The sequence below is a fragment of the Lithobates pipiens genome, unplaced genomic scaffold, assembly GCF_037356315.1.
Source record: "Lithobates pipiens isolate NorthernLeopardFrog02 unplaced genomic scaffold, aLitPip1_a1.2 Scaffold_3, whole genome shotgun sequence".
Taxonomy (NCBI): Eukaryota; Metazoa; Chordata; class Amphibia; order Anura; family Ranidae; genus Lithobates; species Lithobates pipiens.
The window spans coordinates 17,362,382-17,378,200 of NW_027507790.1; the positions used below are offsets into that span (position 1 = coordinate 17,362,382).

At 45.3% G+C, this 15,819-nt stretch overlaps 1 protein-coding gene across 2 annotated transcripts in view; it reads right to left on the minus strand.

Annotated features, from left to right (window-relative positions):
* TRPV4 (transient receptor potential cation channel subfamily V member 4) overlaps positions 1-14,103 on the minus strand; it is a 166,848-nt gene extending 152,745 nt beyond the window's left edge. For both annotated transcript variants that reach the window (XM_077461329.1, XM_077461328.1), the window contains exon 1: positions 13,883-14,103. The gene's annotated coding sequence lies outside the window, so the exon portion shown is untranslated. The remainder of the gene's footprint in view (positions 1-13,882) is intronic.
* Between the last annotated feature and the right edge of the window lie 1,716 nt (positions 14,104-15,819).

A 15,819-nucleotide genomic window follows, 5' to 3' on the forward strand; every position in this document is an offset into this window, starting at 1 on the left:
GGCATGGTGAGCTTTTTGATGTCATTTTTTTCCCACAATTCTTTGCAAAATTAAGATTTTTCATTTTTTTTTTCCACAAAATTTTCATTGTAATAGGTTATTTTTCTCACATGGCATGTGTATACCACAAAGGACACCCTCAAAAAAAATTCTGCTACTCCTCCTGAGTATTACAATACCACATGTGTGAGACTTTTTCACAGCCTGGCCACATAGAGAGGCCCAACATGCAGGGAGCGCCATCATGTGTTCTAGGAGCATAAATTACACATCTAACTTGTTGACTACTTATTACACTTTTGAAGGCCCTGGAGCACCAGGACAATGACACGTGGCACTGATACGTGGCAATGATTTTTTTTTTTAGCGGGACTGCGACATTGCTGTGGACAAATCTGTCCCCAAATGACACTTTTTGGGGACCAGTGACATATCATTGATCAGTGCTATAAAAATGCAATCAAGGTAGTATAAAAAAAAAAAAAAAAAAAAAAAAAGACACTGGCAGGGAAGGTGATCACAGGTTGCCGGTGGACAGAGTCCGCCTGACCCGCAGGCACACAGCCGAAGCGCAACTTTTCATGAGACACTTATCTCGTGTATGGCCGTCTCAACTACCCATTATTTCATACATCATTTTCCAGTCATCAGGGTCCACAAGTACTTGTACACACCCAGTTCAGACCATCCTAAGCATGGGCAAATTACATTCTCTGTCCACATTAAAAGTGACCTTTACTCAAAAGGGGAAGTTCTGCTCTTCCTCCTCCTCTGACACATTTGGCACATTTTTTTTGGGGGGGGGGGGGTAGAGCGGGTACCTGGTTTGCGACAGGTACCTGCTCCCACTTGGATCGCCTAAGCGATCCAAGCAGAAGTTTTCCTCTCCCTCCCTGCCTACAGCCTTCTGGGACACATCACAGGTCCCAGAAGACTGCAGGACCATTTACACAGTGCATCATGGCTCACGCACGCATGCACATTGGGCTCTCCGCAGTTAAGATGCCGGCGCCAGAGACCCAAAGACCGGTGAACAGTGAGCACAGTGCTGGATCCTGAGACAGGTGAGCGACAGTTTATTAAAAGTCAGCAGCTACAGTTATATAGTAGGTGAGGTTGAAAAAAGTCCATCAAGTCCAACCTATTAAAAAAAAAAAAACACACACACACACACAACACAATAGAGGAAAACAAGGCTAATCGAAAAGATATTACAGAAGACAAAAGATGACAGAGGATCACGAGTTAGGTGAAAGCATAGGCTGAGTCTGGGGGTGTGAAATTACTAAAAGCCCATAGGCAACCATTTTGTTAATCAGCACGGTTTCCTGCTCTGTACACAATATGTTTAGACACAATGTCTGTAAATGGTGTCAGTTACCTATAATCAATGCTGTACAAAACACAGCCATTGTGTGTGAATGAAGCCAAACAAAAAAAATAAAAAAATTAAATGCAATGCATGAAGGTAAAAAAAAAAAAAACCCTGAGCCTTTAGAGACACTTTAATTGTGGTGGCTGCATTCGTTTTCAAGTATGTTTTCTGCAAGTACCAGTCAGAAATCTTGCGTCCTTATGACCTCCTTTGGACTAAGCTATGATCTCAATAATATCAGCTTTCTGAGCTGTCAAGCTTATCCGTCTAAGTAATGGAGATGAGAAGAGGGGAGATGTCTGCCATTCAGATCAGGAGATTAGCTTTTGGGTAACAAAGGTGCTACCCCATATATACAGTACAGCGAGTCTTATTACCCTAAGGCAGGATATGCATTACTGGCAGGATCATCAGGTGAAAAAAAAAAAAAAAAAAACAATGCAGCAGGCACAACATGCAATAACTGGGGAACTGCAATATATTATATATTTGTTTTTGAGTTTAGATATGCTTCAAAACAAATGTCATAAAAATTATGTTCTCGACCAGTGGTAAACATACCCCAGGAGATTTTTGATGGTCTCAAGTGTGCATTTATAGTTGCCAAATAAAAATTCACAATTCTAAATATAAGAGGCTATGAGGTAGCGCTAATTGGGGATATATGGTAACCGTGATTATTATTATTTTTTTTTTAAGTGGTTGACTGTCAGCACTATATAAAAACCAGAAAGAACATTCAATTATAATAGAGATTCAGAGCTGTATGCATACATTCCTGCTATGCACATCTGCCTTGTATTTTAGGTAGTGAGCCCAGGTTAACATTAACATATGAATTATACAGGTAATGGACATTCTCTGAAGGATAAGCTACATCAGTTTTATTTCACATTTCTGTGACTAGGACTGGATTTAAGATATAGTCAAATGTAAATAAAAGTATACAAGCAGAAGTAAAGCACCTTTCCTTTTCAGAAGTCAGGAATGTGTTCAATGACACTACTTAAACAGCATGTGAAGGTTCTAGATTATGACGACACTGGCCTCTAGCGCCTGTTAAGACTTGTAAGATTCCGTACTGGATAATACCTCCTGGAAAGTCAGTGTACTTAAAGAACAAAATCAAAGATTACCCACACATACCGTACATGTGCTCTTAAATGAAATTCTACAGACTACTTAAAAACCATATAAACTGTGAATCTTCCACAAGAATACTTAAAGTTATTCTAAGACATTTTTTTTTTTTAAAAATAACCAACATGTTATACTTACCTGCATGGTGCAATGGTTTTGTACAAAGCTGCCCGGATCCTTCTCTTCTCAGGTCCCTCACTGGAGCTCCTGGTTCCTCTCCCTTGCCAAGGGCACCCATAGCAAGCTGCTTGCTCTGGGGGCATTCGTGCGTGCTTGCTCCCGAGCCGTCTCTCTGTGTCCATTGACACACAGAACACTGCCTGGCCCCGCCCCCGCTCAATTCTCACTGGCTGCGATTGACTCCCGCTGCTGCCTCTCTGTCCATTGAGAAGATAGGATCTCATACACATCGCTGGATCGAGATGGGACCAAGTAAGTATTTGGGGGGGCGGGGGGAGCTGCATGCAGAAAGTTTTTTTTTTTACCTTAAAGTGGTTGTAAAGGCAGAAGGTTTATCTTAATGCATTCTATGCATTAGGATAAAAAGAAAAAAAAAAACCTGTGTGCAGCAGCCCTTCAAATCTAAATCTAGCCCATATAGATCCAGAAATGTTGCAGGGGTGTCTCCTGGGGGGACGGGAGAGCCAGGCGAAGTGACGGGAGGGGAGGGGAGGGATGTCCCCTCCCATTTCTTGTGAAATGGCTGAGCGGCTGCTCCCCAGTACAACCACTTCCTCAAAATGACATACGTGGTTAATTCATAAGGTTGGATACTGGTAAGGTAAACTAAATAAAACATATGGACAAAAAATACAGGTGCATCTCAAAACTGATATTCTAAATTTTAAAAATTTATTTCAGTAATTTTCCTATATTATATATTGTTGCACAGAGCAGGTAAGTATATCATGCTGTAATAAAAAATAATAATATCACTTCAGTTATTACAACTAATAATAGTTACTATACCCTTTAAAAAAAGTGTATTATATATATATATATATACAGGGCTCGAGTCCTGCGGGAACGCATGGGAACGGCGTTCCCGTACTATTTCCACAACGGGAACGCCGTTCCCATTAGCAGCCGGAGGAGCCTGCTGCTCGTGCGTAGCCCGCCGCTCCTCTGCCACCCGAGTCAGTGACTGGTTGCTAGGCTAGGGCCGCTCCGCGTCTAGCAACCAGTCACATGACATCGGCCGTACACGCGGGCACGCACTGGAGTCAGTGCGCATGCGCCCTCCAGCGCAGCCAGCGGCAGACACACGCCGCTGGCATACGGACTGTCTCCTCCCTCCCCTCTACCCAGTTCTATCCCGAGCGAGAAGACTAGTAAACCAGGTTAGTCACTCAATACTCTGCAATACTCTGCATTACCCCTCCGCCCATACTCTGCATTACCCCTCCGCCCATACTCTGCATTACCCCTCCGCCCATACTCTGCATTACCCCTCCGCCCATACTCTGCATTACCCCTCCGCCCATACTCTGCATTACCCCTCCGCCCATACTCTGCATTACCCCTCCGCCCATACTCTGCATTACCCCTCCGCCCATACTCTGCATTACCCCTCCGCCCATACTCTGCATTACCCCTCCGCCCATACTCTGCCAATACTCCGCCAATACTCCGCCAATACTCTGCCAATACTCCGCCAATACTCTGCCAATACTCCGCCAATACTCTGCATTACTCCGCCAATACTCTGCATTACTCCGCCAATACTCTGCATTACTCCGCCAATACTCTGCATTACTCCGCCAATACTCTGCATTACTCCGCCAATACTCTGCATTACTCCGCCAATACTCTGCATTACTCCGCCAATACTCTGCATTACTCCGCCAATACTCTGCATTACTCCGCCAATACTCTGCATTACTCCGCCAATACTCTGCATTACTCCGCCAATACTCTGCATTACTCCGCCAATACTCTGCATTACTCCGCCAATACTCTGCATTACTCCGCCAATACTCTGCATTACTCCGCCAATACTCTGCATTACTCCGCCAATACTCTGCATTACTCCGCCAATACTCTGCATTACTCCGCCAATACTCTGCATTACTCCGCCAATACTCTGCATTACTCCGCCAATACTCTGCATTACTCCGCCAATACTCTGCATTACTCCGCCAATACTCTGCATTACTCCGCCAATACTCTGCATTACTCCGCCAATACTCTGCATTACTCCGCCAATACTCTGCATTACTCCGCCAATACTCTGCATTACTCCGCCAATACTCTGCATTACTCCGCCAATACTCTGCATTACTCCGCCAATACTCTGCATTACTCCGCCAATACTCTGCATTACTCCGCCAATACTCTGCATTACTCCGCCAATACTCTGCATTACTCCGCCAATACTCTGCATTACTCCGCCAATACTCTGCATTACTCCGCCAATACTCTGCATTACTCCAACAATACTCCGCCAATACTCTGCATTACTCCACCAATACTCTGCATTACTCCACCAATACTCTGCTATACCCTGCCAATACTCTGCAATACATAACCTGCCGATACTTACTCTGCAATACTTACCCTGCCAAGACTCTGCAATACTTACCCTGCAATGCCCTGCCAATAATCTGCAATACCCAGCAGTAATCTGCCATACCCTGCCAATACTCTGCAATACCTTGCCAATACTTATCCTGCCAATATTCTGCAATACCCTGCCAATACTTACCCTGCCAATACATATTCTGCTAATACCCAGCCATACCCATCCATGCTCAGCCAAAATATTATTGGGGGAGATGACGTGGATATTACAGTAGGGGAGATGTATATTGCAGTGGGGACTATATGGTGGTGACATTTTTCACAGGTTTTTGCAAATTTATTATTTGCTGATCCGAAAAAAGATCCGATCTGTGACTCAGATCCAAGGAATGATCCGATCCATGAGTTTTTTGATCCGTTGCCAATAATCTTGCACGGCAAGGGCAACGTTATTCCAGTTTGTGTGATATTTTCTAATTTGCTGTATTTGAATTTGGAACAGGGTGTATTTGTGTTAGAAATTCCCTGCGAGGGAAAGATCATCACCCATTGTGTTGATTATTCTGTTTGACAAGTTAACTTATTTTGTATTTGTAAACTGGCACTTTACTATATATGTACTGTATTTTCTGTGAAATATATATGCATATGAGCGTACCTTTATTTATTTATTTATTTTTTTGGTGGGGGAGTGGATCTTGGGTGAGAGTTCCCACACTTTTTTCCCCAGCACTTGACCCCTGTATAATATATATATATATATATATATATATATATATATATATATATATATATATATATATATATATATATATATATATAATCTTTGTTTTCTGTATAAACAGTTTATAGCAGTTGTCCTATCAGACAGCTGCCTTCATTCTAAGCACAATGTAGTAAGAATTTTCCTTTAGGGCTATTACATGCTGTATGTGATTTATATATAAAATGATATATTTAAATATGAGTGGGAAGAGAGAGATGGCGTGCAGGACATGGGATCTTTGATATGCATTTCATCAGACTTTAGAAGAAAATGAAGTATTAAAGTATTGTAGAAGGCCTGCATATGAAAAGATCTCATTTGCTCTTCCTGTACTGAAGAAAGGCCACCAAAGAAAGCCATGAAATAAACTGCCAACATCCCTGAGATTAATAAGGCGCATTCCATTATTCATTTTACTTGAATCTGATTGTATATTTATAATCCTCACATTTAGGGCTCATATTGGACATATGTATGTCTTTGAACAATACCTGTATGCATTATCATGCTTTCTTCAGACTACCTTTCTGAGCACTATTCTTAAAGGGGTTGTAAAGCTTTGTTTTTTAATTTTCTAAATAGGTTCCTTTAAGCTAGTGCATTGTTGGTTCACTTACCTTTTCCTTCGATTTCCCTTCTAAATGTTTTTTTTCCTTTGTCTGAATTTCTCACTTCCTGTTTCTCCTCAGTAAACTTCACACCATCATCCGAGCTGGTGGTTAGTCAGCCAGAACAGCTTACTGAGGAGGAACAGGAAGTGAGAAATTCAGACAAAGAAAACAAAGAAAAAAAAAACATTTAGAAGGCAAATTGAAGGAAAAAGTAAGTGAACCAACAATGTACTAGCTTAAAGGAACATATTTAGAAAATAAAAAAACAAACCTTTACAACCCCTGTCACTTTTTGATTATGACTGTTATGCTTCATTATAGAATCTAAATGTTGCGAATCTCTCCCGTAACACTCCTGAAGAAAGGATTGAATTCCTCCTGAAACACGGCGGGATGAAGAGGAGATCCTGTCACTCAAATTGTGTACATGATGTTACCATTCAGCCGTTCTCATATGCGATTCATGGTATTGTCTGTAAGGACACTTACATTTTATGTGTATGTAATAAACGCTATATTTTTTATTCAATCATACTTTTTGGTCTCAAAGTTGCCTATGATGTCCTACTAAATATGTGGGGGTTATTAGCTTGTTTTCATTTGCTCTTCCTGTACATTTGATGGGATTAGAACTATTGTTGCACAATCACAAATAAGGGTCCGTTCACACAGGGGCAACACGACTTTGAGCGAGACTTTGGGAGGCAATTTGGACACGACTTGAGTGTGAATCACAGCACGACTTGCTATCTTTAGAAAAAAAAAAAAGTTTAATATGTTCAAAAATGTTATATGTAAATTGCTTTAGTTCCTTTAGGCCGGGTTCACACTGCTCCGACTTGAAAGTTGTGCAACATTGACGCAACTTCAGGGAATGCCTGTGTAATCTTCCTCTGTCAGATCCAAATCACATCAATTAAGATGAGGCTCTGACCTGCATGCGACTTCTATGGGCACAAATTGGACAGAAGTGGGACCAAAAGTAGTGCAGGAACCTTTTCCAAATTCAGACTGACACAAGTCAGACCAGTTAAAGAGGTTCGGTTTAAAAAAAAAAAAATGTAAAGTCAGCAGCTGCAAACACTGTAGCTGCTGACTTTTAATAAGTACACTTACCTGTCCAGGGCGCCCGCGATGTCGGCTGCCCGAGGCTGACAGGCTGACCCGTCCCTCGGCTCTCGGGTCCCGGCGCCACCATTTTGGCTAAGGGAAACAGGCAGTGGAGCCTTGCGGCTTCACTGCCCGTTTCCTACTGCGCATGCGCGAGTCACGCAGCGCTTTGTGAATGGGGCGCGCTGTGTTCTGGGACACACAGTTCCCAGAACACAGCGCGACCCATTACCCAGAAGACGCCGCACGGAGGAGAGAAGATAGAAGATCTCCGCGGAGGAGGAAGAGGCAGATTAGGACGATGTGCCTAGCAACAGGCATTTCTGGTAAGTTAAAAATGTTACGGTACATTTTTTTTCAGATTTTTTTCTAATTTTTAATGTATTTTTTTTTTCAGGGTGGCCCTCCACTTTAAGATGGCTCTCATAGGGAATCATTGATTTTTATGTGACATGTGCTCTCAAAGTTGGAGCACCGGTGTGAGCCGGGGCTTAGTACAATAGGCTGACCCCATCTCTCCCTACCCCAAAGCAACCACTTGGAGAAAAGATTGTATGGGAAACTGCCAGCTGGTGAATAAGGCTATGCTCACCTTTGTGGATTGCAGAATGATGCACAAAATTCTATACCTTTTCGCACTGCACAAAAAAACCCACTTAGTTAGAAGATCTCTGTTCGATGGAACTGCTTATTATTGCTGCACATCAGGAGGGAAATAACTGAGCAAGCATAAAATGCTTTTGTCTTTCCAGAGAGAGCAAAACTAAAGCCCCATACACACTATCAGTTTTTCCTTCAGATTTACCAAAACCCTATAATAAGGAGGTCAAACCTTAGGACAGCCATTCTCAACCAGGGTTCTGTGGAACCCTGGGGTTCCTCCAGAGGTTGCTAAGGGTTCCTTAAGCTGTGGCTGATGAACCACCCATTTGATGGTGCCTACAGAGTTGAAGGTTCATTACCACTTAGCAAAGCCAGCAGCATGACACCAAAAATAGTTTTAGCTGTCTTAGGGTGGCATTCTGAGCACCACTTTAAGGGGGACATTCTTCCTATTGACCACCAATATAAGGGGCATTGTTCCTATTGAGTCCTGATGAATTGGTTTTAATAAGGGTTCCTCGAGAAATGACAATTATTTTTGGGGTTCCTCTAGGGTTAAAAGGTTGAGAAAGCCTGCCTTAGGAGTTTCAATTTGTATGCAATCAGGCAGGCCTTTGCACTACATGGTTTTGGTAAACCTGAAGGAAAAACTCAGCAGAAAAACTGATAGTGTGTCTGGGGCTTTAGGCGTTTAACAGCTTGGTTAGATGGGGGGCATAAAAACGCAAAGTCGAGCCAAGAAGTGTTCACATGCCCCAGTGGCAATGCTGTGCTTCATCCTCCTGTCGCCTTTGATGGGCAGTAAGCCCGCTGAATGTGACCCATTCATGCAAATAGAGAAGCAATACAAATGTCCTGCAACTCCATGTATTGGTGCAGCAATTCCAGGAAATTACAGCCTGCGAGGAGGTGCTCTCCACCTCTCAAATGGGATCCAAACATGGGTATCTTCATACAGGTCTAAAGATTCACTGTAGGAAGACATCTAACTATGGTCACATGTGGTAAAAAAGCCATACATTCCAGTTTTCACCGAAAATAAATGGCATATGGTAACTAGGTAGATAAGTCCACGTAACTCCAGAACAAAACCTAGCCATGGTTCATATAGGTCTGCCCTCAGGTTCACTTTGAAGTGTTGATAAGCACTCCGAGTCTGAAGCTGAATGGTGAGCCTTTCAGTGCACCTGTGTCCAAATAATAGATATTTAAGTTTTTACATATTTCTAACAAGCAGTAAAAGTGCTTTAAAACAAGCTACTCCTAGATTGTAAGCTCCAACGAGCAGGGTCCTTTGACTCCTCCTGTATTGAATCGCATCTGTACCTTCTGCCCTCATGTTGTGAAGAACTGCGCAAACTATTGGCTATATAAATCCTGTATAATAATAATAATACTTCCTGCTATGCATGCCACTGAGAGCCTGACCTGGCTGCTCTCACCCCTCCACAGCCTGGTGCTTCAGTGAGTGCTGGAGGGGTAGAGCAGAGAGCTCTGCTCGCTAAAGACTGTGAACTGAGTGATCAGCAGTCTTTGATTGCTCAGGTTTTGGTGTAAAGTCAGCAGGGACCAGAACCCGCCTAGGTGAATATGTAGATTCTATTTTTTGTTGCAATCCTAAATTTCTCTTTGAACTTTGAGGGCTCCATCATACTATGTATGGAGACCTGCATTTTTCTGCACACAGAAAACAATAAAATGTCACATTTTCAATAGCATTAAAGAAAAAAAAAAAAACGTGACTCGGGGAGGGGTGGGGAGCCACCAAAGCCGTGACCTGAATGGGGTAAGTGACGGGCGAGCAGTGAATGTCAGAATTTTATTGGGATGATTTCCTCGCTTACTATCTCACTGACCATTGGGCACTGGGACAGGCAGAAAAGTGAAACATCTCCACTGGGGCCCTGAACAGCACTAAAAATAGATGAGATTTTAACAAGTTAAATTAAGTCCATAAATGAGATATTGAATGGAATTTATTATGAAAGTAAATGTTTTATATCAAATTCCTGCTGTCCACCTGTCATTCTCTTTTACACTTAGGCTCCGTTCACACAGGGGGCGACACGAGGCGACACGACTTGCCGTGCCGCGACCTGACAAGTCACCCCCATTCTGTACTACGGGACCGTTCTAAGAGGAGCGACTCGAGTCGCTCCGACTTAGAAAAAAGGTTCCTGTACTACTTTTGGGCGACCTCGGGCGATTTGCATTGACTTCTATACAGAAGTCATTTGCAAGTCGCCGCTGAGGTCGCGGCAGGTCGCGGCGCGGCAAGTCGTGTCGCCTCGCATCGCCCCCTGTGTGAACCGAGCCTTACAGTTTGTTATGTTCCAAACATTGCATCATTTTCCATGTCTTTTGTCCTTGCACAACATATATTTGTGCTAAATAAATTTTATGCAAAGCAAGATCTACACATCGTGTACATAGCCCAGTTTGCTGACATTCAAATCAATATGCAGAGTAGAAACATTGTAACCAACACAATCAACAGTCATACTGAGGTTTAGGCAGTAAAAATGCTGAGTACCTTAAAGCGGAGTTCCACCCAAAAGTGGAACTTCCACTTATTCATTTAACCCCCCCCCCCCCCCATCCTGGGCCACATTTGGAACCTTTCAGGGGGAGGGGGAACGGGGACCTGTTTTTGACAGGTCCCCTTCCCCACTTCTGGGAGACCGGGCCTCACAAAGTATGTGAGTAGCTCGGCCACCCTCCTCCTCCCTCCCCTTCTACCGGGCCAGTTCAAGAGAGAGTGCAGCGCAAATGCGCAGTAGGGACCCGACCATGAAGCTGAAATGCTACACTGCCACGTTCCCTTACCAGCAATGGCGGCGGCAGCACCCGACCAACTGATGTAAATGTCGGCTGGACTGAGAAATAATGATGATGGCCAGGTATAAAATACCCAACAGGTGGTAGCATAACAGAATACTAATGTACTTGGCAGTTTATTTTTGCGTGTTCAATAATCTTTGAGTCGTTCTTCATAAACATTCACATTCCCAGCAAATCCAGCATTGCTCTGCAGCGCCCACTCTTTCGCTGTTGCTGCAGCCTTCCTCTCTTACATCATCTGGGAGTGGTCTGTCTCTTCCCACTTCTGTCAATCACCCCCCAATAATGTGCACACATTATAGTGCATCATCAGGTGGCCAGCTGCAGGGACCAGGAAGAGACAGCCACCCACCTACCTTAAAAGCACGCCGCTTTCCCTCTAGAGTACATAGGCAACAAGGGACGTCACTCACACCTACACATGAATCCCCTCTCCAAAAAACAATATTTTTTTTTTAAAACACATTTTTTGGTGACCGAGTAGGGGTGAAATGTATCTCATTCACATGGGGGGGTTCTGGGGGACCCCCATTAAAAAGTTGGCTTTTAGATTCCGATAAGCCCCCTGTCTGCAGACTCCCACAACCCAAGGTTGCGGCGAAGAGGCCCTTATCCCCACGTTGATGGCATGTAGCCAGCTATGGTCCAGGGGGTGGGGCACACTCGCTCGTCCCTTACCTGCTGGGCTGTATTCTCGGATAAGGGTCTGGTATGGATTTTGGGTGGGGGGTGGAGACCACGCCGTTTTTGTTTTTTTTGGCGTGGAGTTACCCTCAAAATCCAAACCTGACCCAGATGGCTTGGTATCGATTGGGGCCAATTTTATTTATTGCCAGTAATACTTATTTTTACATTCAGCTGTCAGGCGTCAAGTGAATCCTGACTCAACATGAGGCTTCAATTTTGAAGCGACAGGACGCTAACGCTTCATGTTTTGATAATGTGAACAACGCTGTGTGCTGTCCATTGCATCATTTGCATAGGCGTTTGAGGGGTGTGAAAAAACGCCTGCTTTTCATGCCAGCGTGAACTTATCCTGATGCCCCGTACACACGAGCGGAATTTCGGTTGGAAAAATCTTGGATGGTTTTTCCGACGGAATTCCGCTCAAGCTTGGCTTTCATACACACTGTCACACAAAAGTTCTCTGAACTTTCGACCGCCAAGAACGCGGTGATGTACAACACTACGACAAGCCGTGAAAAATTAAGTTCAATGCTTCTGAGTAGGGATGAGCTCAGGCGTGTTCGCATGGAACACGTGCAGAGCCCGCCAGGAAGTGAGCGCAGCGCTGCGCTAATCACGGGCAGTGAGACATTGCCCGATCTCTGCAGCCACGCATCGGGGCAATGTCTCACTGCCCGTGATTAGTGCAGCGCTGCGCTCACTTCCTGGCGGGCTCTGCACATGTTCAATGCGAACACGCCTGAGCTCATCCCTACTTCTGAGCATGCGTCAAATTGTTTCCAAGCATTAGTCGAATTGTTTCCTTCCTAGCATGCGTAGGAATTTTGCGCGTCGGAATTTGTACAGACGATCGGAATTTCCGATTTGAACTTTTTTCTGTCGGAAAAAATACACACCACACACAACAAATGCAGTCATCACATTTAAGAATTAGTAAGCCATAAAGTACCAATACTAGAAAAAATAAATCCCGTAAACCACCAACTAGACATAATAAATCCCGAAAGCCACATAGTACCAATACTAGAGGTAATAAATCATGTAAGCCAAAGTACCAATACTATACAAAATAAATCCCAAAAGCCACATAATACCAATACTAGAGGTAATACCGAAAGCCACAACAGTAGCAAATACTTGGAGGTAATACTGGAAGCCACAAAATACAAATACTAGAGGTAATAAATACCAGAAGCCACAAAAGTACCAATACTGGAGGTAATAAATCCCGGAAGGCACTAAGTACCAATACTAGAGGTAATAAATCCAGGAAGGAAGGCATATAGTACTGATACTAGAATTAATAAGCACCTACAATAAGAGTGTACAGTGTTAGACAATGAACCCTAAGCTTCATTCTCCTGGGAAGGTCACCAATGAACATATAATCACCTCAGACATAGAATCTCAGCACACATGGACACAGTCTTCAGTCAGAGCTAAGTTTCCATCACCCCTGTGATTGGATATCAGGGCTCCCTCCCAGCTCTCCTCTGTCCCAACAATGGATGGAACTATGAAGAGAGCTCTCAGTACCTACCTGGGAGTGAAGGAGACAGACCCCAGAGTGAGCCCCAGTACCTACATAGCAGTGAAGGAGACAGACCCCAGAGTGAGCCCCCAGTACCTACATGGCAGTGAAGGAGACAGACCCCAGAGTGAGCCCCCAGTACCTACCTGGGAGTGGAGGAGACAGACCCCAGAGTGAGCCCCCAGTACCTACCTGGGAGTGGAGGAGACAGACCCCAGAGTGAGCCCCCAGTACCTACATGGCAGTGAAGGAGACAGACCCCAGAGTGAGCCCCCAGTACCTACCTGGGAGTGGAGGAGACAGACCCCAGAGTGAGCCCCCAGTACCTACATGGCAGTGAAGGAGACAGACCCCAGAGTGAGCCCCCAGTACCTACCTGGGAGTGAAGGAGACAGACCCCAGAGTGAGCCCCCAGTACCTACATGGCAGTGAAGGAGACAGACCCCAGAGTGAGCCCCCAGTACCTACATGGCAGTGAAGGAGACAGACCCCAGAGTGAGCCCCCAGTACCTACATGGCAGTGAAGGAGACAGACCCCAGAGTGAGCCCCCAGTACCTACCTGGGAGTGAAGGAGACAGACCCCAGAGTGAGCCCCCAGTACCTACCTGGGAGTGAAGGAGACAGACCCCAGAGTGAGCCCCCAGTACCTACCTGGGAGTGGAGGAGACAGACCCCAGAGTGAGCCCCCGGTACCTACCTGGCAGTGAAGTTGCTCTCCTCAGTGTGTATGTTGGAAGCTTCCAGTCAGTCCCGGGCTCAGTAGACCGTCCAGAATGTAATGAGTGCTCCTTTGTACACAGTGCCTGCGTCAGCTGGGAGAGTCCAGGAAAGAGCAGAGCATGTTCAGAGACCCCCACACACACACAAGCTCTCCCCCCACCTGTCCTTGTGTATGGAGCGATCACCTCCTCCACCCTGTACACATCCCTCCTCCTCCTCCCAGTTCCTGGCTTCCCTCCCAAACCTGCAAATAACGCCCATGTCTGCTCTCACATCCCTCTCCCCTCTCTACACACAGCTTCTTGTCTCCTCAACTTCTCCATCCGTCACATACCGAGTAACAAACCACAGAGCAATAACTGGAGACTTCCAGAAATCTCAGCACACTCTGCTGGGACTTGTAGTTCTTCACAGTCGGTGGTGCCTTTCTGTAAACCAACCTTCTTCTAAACATTTTACCTCACAGGAATCCAAGATGTTCCAGGTCTCAGGGACCCCTACTAAAACCAGTTCATTCATGGTGAACCTGTCTATTACATAGAGGAAGAATGGGACCCTTAAGACCTCCTTCACACTGGGGCAGTTTTCAGGCGTTTTGGACCCCCTTCACACTGGGGCAGTTTTCAGGCGTTTTGGACCCCCTTCACACTGGGGCAGTTTTCAGGCGTTTTGGACCCCCTTCACACTGGGGCAGTTTTCAGGCGTTTTGGACCCCCTTCACACTGGGGCCATTTTCAGGCGTTTTGGACCCCCTTCACACTGGTCTAGTTTTCAGGCGTTTTGGACCCCCTTCACACTGGGGCAGTTTTCAGGCGTTTTGGACCCCCTTCACACTGGGGTAGTTTTCAGGCGTTTTGGACCCCCTTCACACTGGGGCAGTTTTCAGGCGTTTTGGACCCCCTTCACACTGGGGTGGTGCGCCCCTTTAGCGGCACTTTACTGCTGTTATAGCGGCGCTTTGGCACCGCTACCTGGGCTCTTTTAACTCCCCAGAAGGGGTTAAAAGTGCTTTTAAGGCACTTTGAAAGCGGTGCCCATTCATTCTAACCGCCCCAAAGATGCTCAGGCTTTTACACTGGGGCTGCAGAAGAGGCAGTTTACAGGCACTATGTTTAGCACAAAAATACCTGTAAAGCACCTCAGTGTGAAAGGGGTCTTAGCGCTTGAAATAGCGCCTGAAAAATCGCCTCCCTTCTCTGCAATCTGTGCTTTCACAGGGGGCGGTGCGCTTGTGGGACGTTCAAAAAAAAGTCCTGCAAGCAGCATTTTTGGCCGTGCCGTGATTATCGCTAGCAGCTACAGCAGCCGTTTGCGATAATTGCAGGTAAATCCAGCAAGCTGGTTGTACCCAAGTTGATTGATGGATTAACTTGGTACATTCAGACTGCCCATTAAAGAAGGAGTAAACTCCCATGCATGAATTTTACCTATAGGTAAACAACAAGGCTTACCTATAGGTACTGTGAATACACTATATTACCAAAAGTATTGGGACGCCTGCCTTTACATGCACATGAGCTTTAACCACTTCCTGCCCGCCATGTAAAAGAATGATGTGCGCAAAGTGGTTACGTTATCCTACTGGACGTCATATGATATCCAGCAGGATAAGCCACAATCGTGTGTCCGCGGGAGTGCGTAGTGCGGCAATTGTTGGTGTGGTGTGTCAGTCTGATACACTGCATCACCGATCTCGGTGAAAAGCCTCTGACATAGGCTCTTTACTATGTGATCAGCTGTGTCCAATCACAGCTGATCACGATAAACCCCCCCCCCTCCCGAGGATGCCCACCATGGATGCCAACCCAGGGCCATTAGGAATGCCATCCAGGACCACCAGGGTTGCCAATCAGTGCCCATCAGAGGTGCCAACCAGTGCCCAGCAGGTAATGGCTGCCAGTGCTTCCTCATCAG